The sequence below is a fragment of the Dipodomys ordii genome, unplaced genomic scaffold, assembly GCF_000151885.1.
Source record: "Dipodomys ordii isolate 6190 unplaced genomic scaffold, Dord_2.0 Scaffold203, whole genome shotgun sequence".
Classification (NCBI taxonomy): Eukaryota; Metazoa; Chordata; class Mammalia; order Rodentia; family Heteromyidae; genus Dipodomys; species Dipodomys ordii.
The window spans coordinates 105,707-124,545 of NW_012267419.1; the positions used below are offsets into that span (position 1 = coordinate 105,707).

At 38.6% G+C, this 18,839-nt stretch overlaps 1 long non-coding RNA gene across 1 annotated transcript in view; it reads left to right on the forward strand.

The window, feature by feature from the left end:
* The window catches only part of LOC105999930, a 20,769-nt gene extending 2,198 nt beyond the window's left edge, over window positions 1-18,571 (forward strand). The window contains exons 2-4 of the long non-coding RNA XR_001175769.1: window positions 6,634-6,638; window positions 7,917-7,923; window positions 18,561-18,571. This is a non-coding gene — a long non-coding RNA (uncharacterized LOC105999930). The remainder of the gene's footprint in view (window positions 1-6,633; window positions 6,639-7,916; window positions 7,924-18,560) is intronic.
* Window positions 18,572-18,839: the final 268 nt, after the last annotated feature.

Consider the following 18,839-nt stretch of genomic DNA (forward strand, 5'->3'; position numbering starts at 1 on the left):
TAACACATTTATAAGATGATTTCTTTGTTGCTTTGTATGTCCCTCCCCCACAGTGTAACCCCTGCTTTCACTATGTTTGATGTCGGTATAATTTGTAGAGGGGAAGGGGAAAAACAAATCGTTTAAATAGGAATACAGGTGGACCCATTGCAACAATGAGATGTACAAGTTTTTATGTTGAAAAAGAACTTTACAAACTTTGGTGGGAGGTGGCAGGGGAGCGGGGAGGATTGGGTGGTGGGATGGGAAGGATGGGAAGGGATGGGAAGGGGAAACAAAGGAGGAGGCTATAACTCTTGATAAGAAATGTACTCATTATCTTGCCCATGTAATTGTAACCCCTCTGTACAGTATTTTCACAATAAAAAAAAAGAAAAAAAAGATAAATAGAAAGCCCACAGATTGAGAGATCTTCACTAGCTATACAACAGACAAGGGTCTCATATCAAAAATATACCTAGAGTTCAAAAATTAAACCAATAATAAACAATAATAATAATAAATAAATCCAATAATAATCCTTGAACAACCACCCCATTAATAAGTGGCTTGATTTTTGTATATAAATTTATCTGATTTGAGGAAGGGAAGGGAATAACAAAATGGTGAAACAAAGGACAAAGGTTGATCCAATGCAACAATGATACTTACAAGACACTATGTTGGAAATGAACTCTACAACTTAAGGGGGAGAGGAGTTGGGGGGAGGGAAAGTGGGAGAAAAACAAGAGGAGGCAACACTGTTCTACAAGAAATGTACCCATTACCTTATGTATGTAACTGTAACCCCTCTGTACACTACCTTTACAACAGAATGTTTCTTTCTCAGAAAGTTGCCCCCAAATTAGAAATGATTTAAAAAAAAGAAGAAGAAATTTTTTGTTGTTGTTTTTGTCTGTCATGGGGCTTGAAGTCTGGGCTTAGGTGCAGTCCCTGAGCTCTTCAGCTCAAGGCACGTGTTCTACCATTTGAGATACAGTGCCACTTCCTTTTCTGGTGGTTAATTGGTGGTAAAAATCTCATGGACTTTCCTCCCTGGACTCGCTTTGATCTCAGTCTCCTGAGTAGCTAAGATTACAGGCTTGAGCCATCAGTGCCCAGCTAGAAATGATTTTTTGTTATGTCCATTTGGATTTGTTTACCCTGTTACTTCTCCTTTCATTACTTAAAGATCACCAAGTATTGTGTATAATTAAAACCTAAAAGGTCATGACCTAGACAACTCTTTATTGGAAATTTGTTTAATCTTATGCCAAAATAATTGAATGGACAGTGCAGGTTATTAGTAAAATTAGTCAAATGGAATTAGCCATGAAAACTACCTAAAATGTTATGGTTTATTCTTTTTGGAGAGGTGAGAGATTATTGGTAATGCAGTGTCTCTGAGACTGCTTTCAGAACCAAGAATCTGAACAGACTGTACCTATTTTTGAGCTAAAACACAGCAAAATAGAGGAGTGAAACTTTGTGTCTCAGAGAAGGAGACTATTTGATACAATCTACACAAAGTGTTTCTTAATGTATAAACTACAATCATTCAGGCAGATCGTTTTGGAAACTTTGACAATAGTCGTCTTTTAAAATTGTTATTAACTTCTGTGCTGGGAAGTTGGCTCAGTGGTAGAGGGCTTGCCTTGAGCTGAAGAGTTGAAGGACAGCGCCCAGGCCCAGAGTTCAGGCCTATGAACAACAACAACAACAAATGTTATTCACTTCTATAGCTCAAAGAGACATTCTCACCACAAATCCAAGCAAAGTCCATATTAGTGTCCTAAGTACTTCTCCCAAATCATCCATACAGACCAGAATATTTATTAATATTTTTGAGGTTTGAAGATGATGATATTGGAGAGGAGTAATCCTAAATAGGAGTTATTTATGAAAGCCAGAACTTGGATAGCAGAAGCTATAACTGGAGTGTTTTAGATATCAGGCCCAAATTTCCTAAGTTCACATTAAAGGCCTAGCCACTTGCCCCTTTAATTTGATAATACAGAGCAAATTAAAGAAACCTGGTCAAGGGCAGAGAAAGGATGTTTATTACACAATACAGACAGCTGTGAGAAGAGGCAAAGAAGGCATGCTCTCCTGCAGTCACTTTAACCACCTTGGGCTCTAGAAAAAACAAGATTCACACATAATCATGATAAAAGGCAAATTGCCCCCTCAGACAGACAATGCCATTCTGAAGAGAACAGCCAAAAGCTACGGACCACCTGCCAGGCCTCTGGAGTCAAAGACTGAGCTAATCACCAACTAGAACATACCTGTGACTCGAGACTGTTTTAACTAGACCTAACTTTTTCACCCTCAATTCTCCATGTTTAACCTGAGTGCAGTGTTTGCACCACTGAAGACAGTTCAAAAATGTATTTTGGGTTTTTCTATTAGTTAAAAGGCAGGAGAGCAGCAGCCCCCTTCATCATTGCTATGTTTTAATAAGATGGTTGATGTTTTGTGATTATGAGGTGTCCCTTTCCATGCTTAACATTCAGATTCTCATTTCAGAAATAAGGTTCCACAAAGCAATTACGGAAAAGCTCATTTTTAGTTACATACTGGGTGGATTCATGCATTCTGTAGCCTCTGTCTAAAAGAAGATATGTAACACTAGCTCTGTACTCCCAACTAGGATTCCTAAATCAGCTGTAAATATTTGGTTAATAACAAAAATTTGTTGTAACCCAAGGTAAACTATTATTAGAGATTATTCTAAAAAATCAACAGAAATTCCAGGAGGGAAGTCTTAAGTTAAAAGTAGGCCCCGGTGTGTTCAAAAGGAGCCCCAGAGAATTAGTGCTTAAATAAGACAACTAAATGTTGGAATTTTAAGGAGAGATTATATTATAAAATATATGAGCAGTCCTGGCATTCAAATATACCTACTTTGTGCCTTGAAAGATTGTAATTGCAAATTTGATATCTGAGCCATTTGTGTTCAACTTTGAGTTTCTGCAGTTTGACAGGGAAAAAATGGATTCTTTTTTGATAACTAATAGGGAGGTAATGAGTGCTACTAAAATTTAAGTCCATCTGTTGTGATTTATCTAAAATTAATAAAGCTCTGAGTCTATGCCTGAGGAAAATTCTTACTCAAGACTAAACCTAAAAGATTTATACATAAATATATAATTGATTTTTATGTCATTTTATTTTTGGTGTGTATCTATTACTGTGAGTTTCTAATTGCATAATGAAGGTTAAAATCCTGGCAGTTGTGATCCTGCTAGATATTTATTTTTGCTTCAGTAGCCATGACAAGCCTCTAACAAAGTGAGTACTAAAACAACTTTGTGCAAAACTTAATTTTCTCCTGGAATTCCAGCTAATTTTGTGCCTGCTTAAATTGACTTTTACATTCTTGGAATGCCTACTTTAAAAACTTCTTTGTGTGTAGCTGTGTGAGCATCTTTAGTATGTTCTTAAACTCCTGCTATAAAGCTAATTAACTAAAAAGCACATATTCAAAAGGTAACTTTGAAACAGTGAGGACTAAAGTGAAAAGTCTTGCTACATGTGGACAGATGGGTCTTAATCTGTTTTAGTCTATCATTATTTGTATTCATCTCCCTTACATTTTTGAAATTTTTTATGATATAGAAAAATAATTTCAAAGTACTTTTCCCTTGGATCTTCACTAATATAATTTTACTGGGAAAAGAGACAAATTGGAAAGAACAGAATGGAAGCAGCAGGTAGGAAATGTATAGGAAGGTATGAGATTTGCTTTTGGATAAAAAAATTAAAGGGAAGATGCATGCTCTTGGATGAGAAACGTTTATGTGTGTAATTGAATTGGCTATTTAAGAATTTTACAAGGCTTGATTTAATGCTCTGAGGTAAAATTAACACCTATTTCTATGTCTTAAAATATTCTCTCTTGCCAATATTTATAAGAAACATATTTAAACAAAAGATTTTACTTTTTTTTTTTTTTTTGGCCATGGGGCCTGAACTCTGGGCCTGGGCGCTATCCTTCAACTCTTCAGCTCAAGGCCAGCACTCTACCATTTGAGCCACAGGGCCACTTATAGCTTTTTCTGCTTTACGTGGTGCTGAGGAATGGAACCCAGGGCCTCATGCATGCAAGGCAAGCACTCTACCACTGAGTCACTTTCCCAGCCCAAGATTTTACTTATTAAAATAAAACCATTTTAACTAATTTTATTGGGTCTTTACTTAGATAACTCAATCCCAATTAAGTCAAAGTTTTACTAAAGCATATGTTTATGCTAAGTGATTTTAATATATTTGGCACTCTTAAAATATGTGTACTATACATCTGAACTTTTTTAAATGTCATAAAAAGGGTTACAGAGTAAAGATACATGTAATCTATACAAAGTGGCCACTGAGTGCTCTCTCTTATATAAGATGCACTGTATTTTTGTGCTCATTGATATTGTCCCCCTAAATTAAAGTTTGAATTTTCAATCATATTAAGTAAGCCAGACCCAAAGAAATATAGGTCCCATGGTTTTCCTTATTTGCAATAATTAGTATATGTTTAGGATAATCTTATCAGATGAGCAGAAAAGCTCAATGGATATGTACATATGACAAAATAAGATTTGTTAGGAAATGGAAAGACTTGGAAAAAATTATATTAAGTGAAGCAAGCCAGACCCAAAGAAACATAGGTCCCATTTCCCTTATTTGCAATAACTAGTATATGTCTAGGATAATCTTACCAGACAAGCAAAAAAGGTTAAAAGCTATGTACATATGATCATATAAGATGATGCTAAGTGAAATGAACCCCAAAATATGGACACAAGAGGTTTTTTGTTGTTGTTGTTTTTAATGTACTATGTGATTTTCTATTTCTTTTGTATGTTCTTCCTCCTGTGGTATATCCCTGTTTTCACTGTATTTGATTTTGGTACCCTGTATCTTGTATATACATTTATCTAATTTGGGGAAAAGTAGGGGAATAACAAAATGCTGAAACAAGGACACAGGATGACTCATTGCAACAATGATACTCACAAGACACTATGTTGGAAATGAACTTTACAACTTTGGGGGTAGTAGGGAAGGTGGGGAAGGGAAGGGATGGTAGGAGAAAAACAAAGGATGGAGTAACAGTGCTCCACAAGAAATGTACTCATTACCTTACAGATGTAACTGTAACTCCTTTGTATAGCATCTTTATAAGAAAATAATTTTTTAAAGTTAAAAAACTTTGATTTTTCTTCATGTTCTTTATTATCTCATCAATCAAAGATTTATAATTTTGCTCTACAGGTGAAAGGTAAATCATAGTATATTAAAAAAAAACTGTAGCTATGATGATATTTGTTGCTAGCATCTTTAAATACTAAATATACTCATGTTCTTCAAATCTCCGTTTTCTAAAATACAAAAATGGGCCACTTAATTGAAAAGGTTGGAAATATTGGAAAACTGAAACACCTGGTTCAGATCCTTTGTGTCTATGGTCTTGAAGAATGAGTCCATGGACACACAGAAAGAAATAAGACAGCAATGGTTTACTGAAGAGAAACAGAGCTCTAGCTGGACAAAAGGGGTCCCAAGGGAAGTACTTCCTAGAATGCATTGTGTAAGGGTTAATAAAGTATCTCTAGCTGAAAGCTATGTGGATCTGAAGATATCTGGAAAGATTGTAGACCATATCAGTCCTCAGGCCCAATTAGAGTCTCCATGCGGCTTGCATAAAACTGTTCATGTATTGTTCAGTCCTTCTGACTGTGTGCCCATTCTGGTATAACATATAGAGTCCAATTAATCTGCTGCTCACATGCAAGTCTTTCAGGGGCAATGGGCCATGACATAATGCCCAGGGACCAGTATGCTTGATTGCTTGCTCAAGGCCATGGTGATATGATGTCTATAGGCCTGCCTATGAAACAGCTCAAGGGAGGGACGCAGAATCCCTGTGAGAGAGGGCCTTTTTCCTGATTGCCTAGCCAGGCACTTTTTCTGCTCCCTTGAGCACATTGTACCTTATTTAACATTCAATTATTCTAAGGAAAAATTAAATGGGGTTTTACATATAAGTGCTACATATTTATATTCACAAAGTTTATTATTATTAACTAAAATAAGAATTTTAGTATATATTTCAAAGATAGTAAATTGAGTGTAATATTTCTTAATGCTGTCAACTGCAATTATCCTAAAATGCTGTATCCAATGAAATAACTAAACTGCTTTTTGTCAACTGCTTGACATTAAAAATTGTAATGACAGATCTAGGTGTTTTGAGCATCTGCAGTTTGAGCACTATTCTAAGGCATTTACAATCCAATGCATGGCAAACTATCTAGTAAAAGTGCAATTTCTAATAATAGTGACCAGAATAAAATTCTTTTAAGATGTTAGAACTTCATTTACAGAGCAGACAGAATTAAACTTAAAAATGGGTCCAAGGTAAGCTCATCTTAAAGAAAACTTCCTCTCAACTTCTTAGTTGCTTAAAATTGGGTAAAAGGGTTTCTATTGGTACCAACTCTCATACTGCCTGATAACTTCATTCTAAATGTGGAATCTCATCTGGGGCACTTCATTCCAGCAACAAGGGACAATTAAAAGCCAAATCAGAGCATGTTTGATCAATGGTGTCTTCAGAGAAAACTATTCAGAGATTTTAAAAAATGTTGTTAGAAAAAGCTGAAGTCATACCAAGCATGGTGGCATATGCCTGAAACAGGAGGATCATGAGTTTGAGACCAGCCTGAGCTACATTGTGAGTTGTAGGGCAGCCTGAACAGATCAGGTGCTGGTGGCTCATGCCTATAATCCTAGCTACATAGGAGTCTTGTTTGAAACCAGACCAGGTAATCAGATTTTCTAGGTTCCATCCTAAAATAAACAGCAAAGGGCTTGGCTAGAAGTATGATTCAAGTAGTAGATTGCCAGCCTGGAAAATAAGAGGGTATGAATTCAAGCCTGTGTACTGAAAAAAAAGAAAAAGAAAGAAAGAAAAGGAAAAGAAAAGAAAAAGAAGAAGGATAACTAACAACAGAATGGAGTCAGTCCTTCAGTCCTTTCAAAAGTAACAATACACCCAAACATACAGGATTAATAGTATATTTTACTAGTGCTCCTAAAAGTATAGGACAGGCTTCATGAATCTTTTCAACTCTATGGGTGACTGTATTAGGCAGTTCTCATAACTATTTGAGGAGTCCAAAACCCTATTTCTAATGACTAAAGTAATGATTGTGGCTCTATGAAGTGCAAATAGATGGCCAGGCGCCGGAGGCTCACGCCTGTAATCCTAGCTACTCAGGAGGCTGAGATCTGAGGATTGCAGTTCAAAGCCAGCCCAGGCAGGAACATCCATGACACTCTTATCTTCAGTAAACTACTAGAAAACCAGAAGTGGCGCTGTGGCTCAAGTGGTAGAGCACTTGCCTTGAGCTGAAGAGCTGAGGGACCGCGCTCAGGCCCAGAATTCAAGCCCCATAACCAACAAAAAAAGAAGTGCAAATAGACCATATCTCTTGCCATTCTGAGAGCTTTTCTCTAGGAAACCTAATTACCCAAAAGCCCTTACTCTAACATTTTGGAATGTAAATAACTCTTCCTCAGGGTCTGGATTTCATCCTTTTGAAATATAAAGACCTAGGGAAGTTTTCCTGGTACCTTGGGAGCTTAACCCAGGTATAGTCTCAGACTGTATTCATTTATTTTTATTTATTTTTGTCCGTCGTGGGGCTTGAACTCTGGGCCTGGGCTCTGTCCCTCAGCATTTCAGCTCAAGGTGAGCACTCTACCACTTGAGCCACAGTGCCACTTCTGGTTTTCTGAGTGGTTTATTGGAGATAAGAGTTTCACAGACTCTCCTGCCAGGGCTGGCTTTGAACCATGATCCTCAGGAGATCTCCTGAGTAGCTAGGATTACAGTCATGAGCCACCAGTGCCTGGCTTGTAACCATTTATTTAAAGAGAAAATAAGTGTAAGGTATATTAAATAGGTAGGTTTCCTTAGGTAGCCGATGAAGAGAACACCATGCAGTATTAAGGCAGGAAAGTAAATTTATTTACCAAGCCACTGCCTTCCCCATGCATGGTGGAGAGGCATGGCTGAAAGGGGTGACCCACCCCCTGGCTAGGACTTATCTAGGCCAGGGGCAGGAAGAGGTATGGCCAGGTAGGGGAGAGGTGTGGCCACACTGGATCTGGATGTGACCTCAGGGCCTGGGACCCTTCTATGGTCAGATGGGAGGCATGACCAGGGCAGCCTAGGATGTGACCTAGCAGGAGGGGGAGGTGACTGCTTCCAGGTGTTACCTAGGTAACACAGATAGTGGGTGAAAACTTAGCCAAGAGGTAGGGAGATGTCTGCACAGGGCCTGCATGGTCACAAGCAGACCCTATAATAAGAAAGATTCTGTTAGCCTAGATGCCCTACAATGTAAGAATGAGTCAAAAATGTCTTATGCAAATATACATACACACATATCACACATATGTTTACATTTACACACATACATACAAAATGGAATTTTATGCAGCTATGAGGAATAATAAATTATGACATTTACAGGGAAATGGACATGGAAAATATCATAATGGACAAAGTAACCAAAGTCCAGAAAGTCAAAAGGAGCTTATTATCTCATATATGTGGATCTTAGACCTAAAATACAGCCTTCCATGTAAACACACACAGGGACACATGCATATATACATGATAAAATTGACTAAAGTATAGTATATTCAGTAGTGAAACTCCATGGAGTAAACTTTTTGAACAATTAACAGAGTGAAACAAAATGAATATCAGGAAGCCAAAATAAGTTAGAATGGCATGGAAAGAAATTGTGGGGGTGGTGAATAAATAAAAAATACAACAGGAGACAAATGCAGTCAGAATACTCATATGATAAAAGAAGTGGGAAAAGGGAATAGATGAAATGGGAAGAATGATAAAAAAGGGTGACTGATCAAGAAACACTGGGCTCACATAGAGCTCCCCTATGACCCAGAAATCCCACTTTTGGGCATTTACCCAAATGCTTACAAACAAGACCACACTAAAGCTACCACCACAACTATGTTTATTGCAGCATTATTTACCATAGCTCCAGATGCCCCTCAGTAGATGAATGGATCAAGAAAATGTGGTATATATACACAATGGAATTCTATGCCTCCATCAGAAAGAATGACATTGCCCCATTTGTTAGGAAATGGAAAAACTTGGAAAAAATTATATGAAGTGAAGTAAGCCAGGCCCAAAGAAACATAGGTCCCATGGTTTCCCTTATTTGCAATATCTAGTATATGTATGAGTCAAGCGGAAAAGGTCAGATAATGTGATGTCAGGAAAATGAACCCTTAGATATGTATTTTAATGTTTTTTCTTTCATGCATGTGTTTCTAACACATTTATAAGATATCTCTTTGTTGCTTTGTATGTCCCTCCCCCACAGTATAACCCCTGCTTTCACTATATTTGATGTCAGTATAACTTGTGGAGGAGATGGGGAAAAACCAGTTGTTTAAGGATACAGGTGGATCTGATGCAACAATGAGAAGTACAAGTTGTCATGTCCAAAACGAGCTTTACAACGTCGGTGTGGGGGGGGAGAAGGGGGGGGGGGGAGGGGGAAGGAGAAGGATTGGGATGGGGGGATGGGGGAGGGGGGAGGCTGGGAAGGGATGGGAAGGGTAAACAAAGGAGGAGGCTGCAATGCTTGGTAAGAAATGTACGCATTATCCTGCCCATGCAATTGTAACCCCTCTGTACAGTATGTTCACAAATAAAATAAAATTTAAAAAAAAGAAACACTGGGCTCCTATATGGACATGTTAAATTGTAACCTCCTTGTACAACCATTTGCAATTTAGAAAATAGAAAATTCTGGTTTTCCACCAGGTGCAGGTTCATGCCTGTAATTCTAGCTATTTAGCAAACTGAGATCTGAATTCAAAGCCAGCCCAGGTAGGAAAGTCTGTGACACTCTCATCTCCAATTGACCAGCAAAAGCCCTAACTGGAAGGATGGATCCAGTAATAGAGTGCCAGCCTTGAGTGAAAAAGCCAAGGGAGAATACAAGGCTATGAGTTCAAACCCCAGCACTGGCACATGCCAATACCCACATTTTCCATCCCCCCCACAGTTATTCCTTTGTATGAAGGCAATTACCTATAACAAATTTTTCCATCTCGATTTGCAAATGAATTTAGGAGGAACTATAATGAAAGTATTGTATGTAAATTTTGTTAAGTTCTCCTATAGGAAAACCAAGAACGGAATAAAATCTGCAGGATAAATGTAGTATATTAGCTATAAACTGTCTATATTAATGTGTGCAAAAATGCCCTACTATGTAATGTTAAATAAAAATAATAGGAGATTATTATTTGGATTTTAAGGTGTTGTATTAGTCTCCAAAACGCCAGACTAAAAATCAAAAGAATTACTCATACTGCTACTGAAACTCTTGGACATAACACTTGACTCTGGGTCCAAACATTCATCCACATTAAGAAAAAATCTACATACTGAAGGATTGACCCCTGCCCTATTGTCCCAGTCCCATACAGATGCCAGGCAAAATCCCAGGTATGTGTGAACTTGTTTGAAATTCAGGCAGGGCAATCCACCTAAGCCCAGTTGCAAACATCCCATTGTGGGCCCATCTGAAAGGCCCCCACCTTCCTTGACCTAGTGGCTTTTTCATTAACATCTGCCTCCTTGCTTGGACCTCCAAACCTGCCAGAAGGTCTGTGCCCCTCGCTGTTCCTCAATAAACAGTCCTCACCTGTTGATGATCGAGTCTGGCCTATTCCTTTTCTGTTCTCCATTTTCCTAACATACATACATACATACACACACACACACACACACACACACACACGTGTAAAATATATTTACAATTTTGGACAGAACTGGATAAATTATTAACCTGTCTCCTCTTTGCCAAAAATTACTACAATTTTTGTATGTTCATAGTGTAACAATTTAACTGTCTGTCCCAATTACTGTAACTGGAAGCTAGTCTTTTTCCTTATAAATAAGACTTTCTCCTGGTGCCAGGGCTCTTGTGATAAACCATTTCCTGTAGGGTATTTCCAGACCCATGCCCAAATTCAAGGGATGCACATATCAGGTCTGGCCACAAAGCTTTTCATGTCGAATAAAGAGATATGTAATGATGAAGGGCAGAGAAAGAAAGGTTATTATATGGCACAGGTTTCCATAGTGAGAGGCACAGTGAACACTTCTACCCTTCTTCTTTGTACAGACATAAGCTTTAGGTTTAAGTACATTTTAAAAAATTGAGGCTAAGAGCATACAGATATGCATAATCACTAAATAATCCAAGTCACAGTGGAGTTTGGGTGGGTCATTATCTCAGTCTTTTTTTTGGAGGTGGTGTGGGGAAGTTGTCACCCTGTCTTCCTTTTAGGTGGAAGAATCTGATCAGGATAAGCAGTCATTGTCACCTGGTTGGTGGTTTGTCCTAAGAAGGCTCTGCTGTTCCTTTCCTTAAAGGCAGTTTTCTTCATCCCTTCTTGTAAACATGTTATCTATCAATCAGTTCTGTCCTTCTTGGAGTCTATGCTGGCTGCAAAGTGAATGACTTACAACAAAGATAGATCCAAAAGTGAACACAGAGATGCCAAGTTTTCCTACTGCTTTTAATTAATTCATCTGCCAGTAGTTGTCAGCAAAAGAAGTTTAAGTAATTACACTAGTAATTCTTAGGGCTCCATTATGATACTGAACTTTCACCAAATGGAAACTAAATTTTGATTTGATCTTGCAGAAATTAGGAGATAATAGCCAAATTTCTTTGTCCCACCAATTTCAATTAGCATGATAATGTTTATAATCCTTACTTAAAAAAAAAGTAACCTGAAGTAAGCTGACTTTTGCCAATCCATTGTTTTTCTATTGTTCTTCTTTTGAAGTAATTTACATAGGAACTTTGAAGCAACTATCCATTATTTGTTCATTGTTTCTGCTTTCTTTAGGGTTTCCTTATCTATAAATATTCTGCTCTTTCTTATGATATGAAATGTTTCCTGATTCTAGAATTACAAATAAAGCTACTTAAGAACTTTTAATTTGTCAGTTTTGTCTTTTGACAGCTGTCTTATTCAGAGTGTTGTGTATGCATAACTTGGATATGTTTATTTGAAATGAAATTTCATTCTTCCTATGCTTTGTGGAGAGTATTCTATGTTGGTGTCAATGGAGGAAAGGTTGAAGAGGATCCGGGGATAAGAGTCTAAACTTGTCACCCACAAAATTTGAAGTGATTCATAGAAGTAGGAAGAGGCAATGATTTTATCCATTATTTAATGCAGGGCAAACGAAAGATGATGGAGAAAACACACACCAGTAGATTTCCCTTGGATCTTTTTATATTAACTAAAATTGGTTAGGAGAGTTTTACTTCAAGTTTCTCCCACATTTATATATATATATAAACAGGTACTATTCAACCATTATTGCTGTTCCACTGTTTTGCATTGCCACCTTAGACTAGTGCTATCAAATACATTCAATTTACTAAATCTAGGTCTCTGTGATGTAGATGGCATGTTTTCCTTGACCTTCCCATTAGACAAAGGATGGCTTTGTTAGATGCGCCTTTTAAGCCAGGTGATAATTTTTTTTCTTTGTAAACATTTCTGAGATCACTGTGTGCAAAGGAGTAATTTTTTTTTACCAAATGTTTCTTTTCCCAGAATGTGTCTTTTGAAAGAAATTCTTGCCCAGTTCCCAGAGTATGCTAATCATACTGGATAGTGGGAAAGGTCAAAGAAAGGGAGGTGCTTTGTTTTCTCTTTTCTTTCTTTTCTTGTGTGTGTTTTACTGTATGTTGCAGCTTAGTGAGGGAATGTGAAGGTTAAAGCAAACAAAGTTGGCTTCTGTGCTTTTAATCAGCTCCTGTACAAGGTTTAGCTCTGAATTCCTGCCTCTTGTTTCTCATGCCTTTTCCCCCCATTATCTATCCTGTGTAATTGGTAGGATTTTATTTCCTGAATACTATAGATAGCTATAGATTTGAAACAGGGTAAAGAATAGACGAGAAGCCATGATTTCAGGCAAGAGAATGACAAGTTATCTAGACTGTGAAGCTGCTGGAAATTTTGTCCAAGTCAGGCATCAGGGCAAAAGTAAAAACAGAAACAGTATCTTAAGCAGAAGATAGGATTGTAAGACTGACACAATAAACTTGGGAGCAAGGCACAGAGAGATCTGATGAGAAATTTTAGGATGACCAAAACACAGAAAGGTGAGGAAAAACTCATCAGAAATTCTAGGATAGTCAGGAGTTCTTCAGCAACCAAAATGAGTAGAGAATATCAAAGAGCAAATATATTAGCCTCTAAGATATGTGGCAAGTTATCCTGGTTAGAGGACTCATATACTTTCTGGAAGATAAATATCATTTGCAGTGCTGGCTTACAGAAGCTGTAAGGAACAATGAGGGCAGATCATGATTTCTATTTCCATTCCAGTGGAACATTAGTTCTACTCTTCCATTACTCTGGTAGTTTAGCAATAATGATTTCAATACACAAAATGTGCAGCAAATCTGAAAAGAACTTGTACCGAAATGAAAACAAATATGCAACTTTTAGTTGACCCAGTAAAATATCTACTACTGTGGCTAATTTTGAAAATTCAACCAGTATACACAAGTTAGCCTAACCATACTCATTTGTGACCTGGATATCTGTAGTAATTGCTCCCTGTCTGTCTTGTACCAGTTAAAATACATTAAATATTATTTCTCTATATGTCCCTGGGGAACAATATGGGCTCAGGAGATCTCCAGAGGGAAGAATCCTCACCTAAGCATACAGTGTTTTTGATGATACCTCAGAGAAGAAATAGGTATAAGTACGCATGAAGAATATTTCTATTGGAAAAGTTGGACAGAGATGGGAATGTGTTCATTTACCTGCTTTTTAGTAGATTTGGTATCATTTATCATAGATGACAGCATCTAGCTGTGTTTTTGCATGATAGAAGAGTAATAGGGGCAAACAAACTCCCTCAGGCCTCTTTCATAAGAGCAGTAATCCTAGGTAAAATCCTAGGATTTTACCTCTTAATACCAATACATTGGACATTCAAATTCAATCTGCTAGTTTTGAAGGGACATGAACATTTAACAAGAACAGATAATCTGTAGACACAATTTAAAATTATCATGCTTCCTTTATATCTTAATCTCATCTTTTTATCCTATAACTTCTTATAAGATGTATCAATAAATAATATTATTTTAAACTTGCTATTGCTGTCATCATTAAATAAGCTCCAACTGGTGTCTGCAAGGTTTGTCCTGGAAGGATTGAGGCAAGTTTACCTGGTCCCCAATGACTGGTTCATGACAGTGTGTAAGGCACTGTGATTACTCCTTGATATAAATTACCCCAATTGTTTCTACTGTCACTGGAGGTGAGGTTTAGTGAAGCTTCCTTTTAAATGTAGGAACTCTTCACTTTGGGCCCTTGACTTCCATCACAGAATAAGAATTTATGGGTGGTTTTTCCACTTTCTAAGTTCTGTTTTGATTTCCTTTTTCAGGGCTTTAAAGTTTTCATCATAGAGGTCCTTCAGTTCTTTGGTTAAGTTAATTCTTAGGTATTTTATATTTTGTAGGGCTATTATGAATGGAGTTGCTTTCCTGATTTCAGCCATGCTTTTCTCATTGTTGGCATACAGAAAAGCCATTGATTTTTGAGGGTTAATTTTATACCCTGCTACTTTGCCAAAGTTTTGAATAAGCATGAGTAATTTGGGAGTGGAGTCTGTGGGATTCTTTAAATACAAGATCATGTCATCTGCAAAGAGGGAGAGTTTTACTTCATCTTTCCCTATTTGGATCCCTTTTATGTTTGCATCTTGTCTTATTGCTGTAACTAGGCATTCTAATACTAAATTGAAGAGAAGTGGAGAGAGTGGACATCCTTGTCTCATTCCTGAGTTAAGAGGAAATGGCTTTAGTTTTTCACCATTAAGTATAATGCTGGCTGTAGGTTTGTCATATATAACATTTATTGTATTGAGGAATGTTCCCTGGTTCCTAATTTTTCCAGAACTTTCATCATAAAGGGGTGTTGGATCTTGTCAAATGCTTTTTCTGCATCTATTGAGATAACCATGTGGTTCTTATCCTTGCTCTTATTGATGTGATGAATTATATTAATTTATTTGCATATATTGAACCAGCTTTGCATCACTGAAATGAATCCTCTTTGATCATGGTGTATGATCTTTTGGATGAGTTGTTGAAGTCGATTGGCCAAAATTTTATTGAGAAGTTTTGTATCCATGTTCATCAAAGAAATAGGGCTATAGTTATCTTTCTTTGATGAGTCCCTGCCTGGTTTTGGGATGAGGGTTATGATGACTTCATAGAATGAATTCAGTGGTGAACTTTTTCTTTCAATTTCATTGAAGAGTTAGAGGAGTATTGGTGTGAGCTCTGCTTTGAAGGCCTTGTAGAATTCAGCTGTAAATCCATCTGGTCCTGGGCTTTTCTTAGATGGGAGATCCATCAGAAAGAATGACATTGCCCCATTTGTTAGGTAATGGAAAGACTTGGAAAAATTATATTAAGTGAAGTAAGCCAGGCCCAAAGAAAAATAGGTCCCATGGTTTCCCTTATTTGCAATAACTAGTATATGTCTGAGACAAGCAGATAAGGTCAGATAAGTTGATGTTAGGCAAAATGAACCCCAAGATAAGGATTCAAATGTTTTTGTCTTTCTTGCGATTGTTTCTAACATACTTATAAAATGATTTCTTTGTTGCTTTGTATGTCCTTCCCCCATGGTATAACCCCTGTTGTCACTGTATTTGATGTTGGTATCATTTGTGGAAGGGAAGGGAAAAACAAATTGTTTAAATAGGGATACAGGTGGACCCATTGCAACAATGAGATGTACAAGACATTATGTCAAAAAACAAATTTTACAATTTTGGTGGGGGGGGTTGGGGAGGAGATGGGAAGGGATGAGATGGGTAAACAAAGGAAGAGGCAACAATGCTTGATAAGAAATGTACTCATTACCTTGCCCATGTAATTGTAACCCTTCCGTACGTTATTTTCACAATAAAAAAATTTATGGACAAGTCATGATGGTAAGAAAACTTAGCAGAGCTTTATAAAGTAAACAAGCAGACAAGCAGACAAACAGACAAAAAGCAGACACACACAGAAGGTCAGGGGCACACTATGAGTATGGGTGCTCTCATGGGGAGAGATGTTAGGTTTTTAAAGAAGAGGTTGCCTAAGAACAACACCACGCATGTGATATTCAGGTAAGGGGTAGATTTATTCATCGTTCTGGCTGGTACCAGGCCAGGGTGGCACTCCACTCGGTTGGGAAGAGACCTGGGAAAGAGAGCATCTGGTCTTGGGGTAGGCCTTATCTAGGGTAGGGGCAGGGAAAGGTGTGGCCACATTGACTCCAGATGTGACCTCAGCAGATGCAGATGTGACCTCTTCCAGGTGTGCCATTTGCCTAGGTAATGCAGGTACTGGGCGGAGACTTTGCTGTAAGAGGGGTGGAGTCTGCTCTCCAACCAAGAGCAGACCTTACATTCCAGCCTTTTAATAATAATGAAATAAGGCATGGATTCTCTCTGGACACTTCCTGCTCACAAGGGGCTTCAACATTAAGGGTAAAAGGCTAGAATGTGATCCCCTCCCAGAGAAGCATGGAGCAGCAGCTGTCCCTTGGTAGGCGTGAGTCCTTAGATGAAGTCTGGAGGAGGCAAGTCTCTTGGATGAAGTCTGGAGAAAGTCTCATGAGGCTTTGAGGAACTGAAAAAATAATACTAGAGAGCAAATAAATGGCAAGAGGAAGGACTTGGGGCTGAAAATTTAAAAATTGGATGACTTGGCTAGAATGGCTAGTTCTTATCTCCTGCATTCCAGGCTGTCTTGGAGTTGGTAGAAATGTCCCTAGCTACTTCTGACATCTGGCAATTAGGTAGAGGAGAATGTCAAGTAACAAAGGCAAGAATGTAAATTCCTGTCCAGTTAAAAGGTAGACAGGTTGGACATTAGATGGATAGACTTCTTAGTTCTATTGACCTCCCGGCTCTGGTTAATTTTGAAAGGGCTGTCACAAAGTGGCTGATGTGACATCATCTCCTCTTGTTCCACTCCATGTTCCCTTGTTCCCCAGACTGGCTGAGTCTAGATGCTCGTTGTTGGGATGGCTTGTCCCAGTTGGTATTCAAGGAGGTTTGAACTCAAAACCTGGCACTGTCCCTGAGCACTTCTACTCAAGGCTAGCAATGAACCACTTTCAGTTGTAGTACCACTTGCAGTGTTTGCTTGTTAGAGATAAGAGCCTTGAGCCATGCTTCCAGCCTGGCTCTTTGCAGTTAGTTGGGAGATGGAGTCTTAGGGATTTTTCAGGCCAGGCTGGCTTTGAACTGCTATCTTTGCCACAAAAGCCCTTTATTATTTCCAATTAAAACAACAAGGAGATCAAGTAGAATAAGTAAAGCTTACTTGGTTCTTATCAAGAATTGACCAATAAATATTCTGAAATGACAAAACTTGTTAGATGTGATGAAAATTTTAGCACAGATATAGTATTGACTTCTTTCTGGTAACCCTAACAGTGCTTAAGTTAACCAAAGTTACAGAAAGAGCCTTAGCTTTTACAAATCCAAAGCAATCTTTCACTAGGAAATCAGCTGCATGTGATGGAGCCAAGCAAGACTCCAGTCTGCTTTTACCATGGTGGAGGTAGTCAGGATGGTCTAGGCAGGAGTGAAGCCTGTCTTCCAGGTTGGAAGTGATGGACTGGATCTGGACTGCATGTAGACTGGCTGGCACTGAACTATGTATCCAAAGTTAACAAACCAGGAATATCAGACAATTTAAGCCAAATAACTTGATTACAATGCCAGATAACAAGTTTATACAGATACAGACATACACTTATAGGTGTGCACACAGAATCAAGTTGAGGTCAACGTGAAATTGAGTTGGCACAAAATAGCAGCTGAACTCCCATAATGCCAAGATGGTGCATCTGCCACATGGTCAATGCTAGAGAGAGCTAAAGATTTTGACAGTGGGGGTGCACTGCTTCTAGCACACATGGAACTTCAGGTTCTACCCCCACTACAAAGGCAGAGGAAGGGTCCTACAGGGGAAGGGGCCTTGCAGGAAAGGCCACAGAGGGAGGCCCTCGCACGGGAGGCCGCAAATGGGGGCTGCACCTCACTTGAGAGGCCACAAAAGAGAGGAGGGCCTCACAGGGAAGGTCATAAAATGGGGTGTACCTCACTGGGGAGGTTGCAAATAGGGGTGCCTCACAGGGGAGGCTGCAGAAGTAGGCGGAGTAGTAAGCTTGGTGGAAGGTTGAGTCAGATGAGACCCAATCCTTAACCCACCATGTGGTCAAGATGGCAAACTCAAGATGGTGACAAAACACAAAGAAAACCTAAACAAATGGAAACTCTGCCAATTTTCAAACCTAGAGTGGCTAGCCTTTGAGAGGGAACCTAGAGGGGGGGTCCCCGGGACCCAGCCTGCATTGCACTCCTCAGGGCACAAGCCAAAATGTTGTAGAAAGGAGAAGAGGAGAGATAGGGAAAGTTAGACATGATTGGCAGAAAGAGAGAGAGAGCAAAGAGAGCCTGAAAGTAAAAAGACTTCTGACCATTTACCATTGCAGTGGCAAAAACTGTCTACATCTGAGAATGGCATAAAAATTAGGCGCTCTGGCTTTGGAGGTGGCCGGTCTTTCAGCTAAAAACCATAGGAGCTCTCTGGCGTGGCGCCACATCTGGACAGAGACTGAGCAACAGACAACTGTAGAGAGTAGTTTCACTCACTAGAGTAGAGAAGTGTGAACGTGGATGT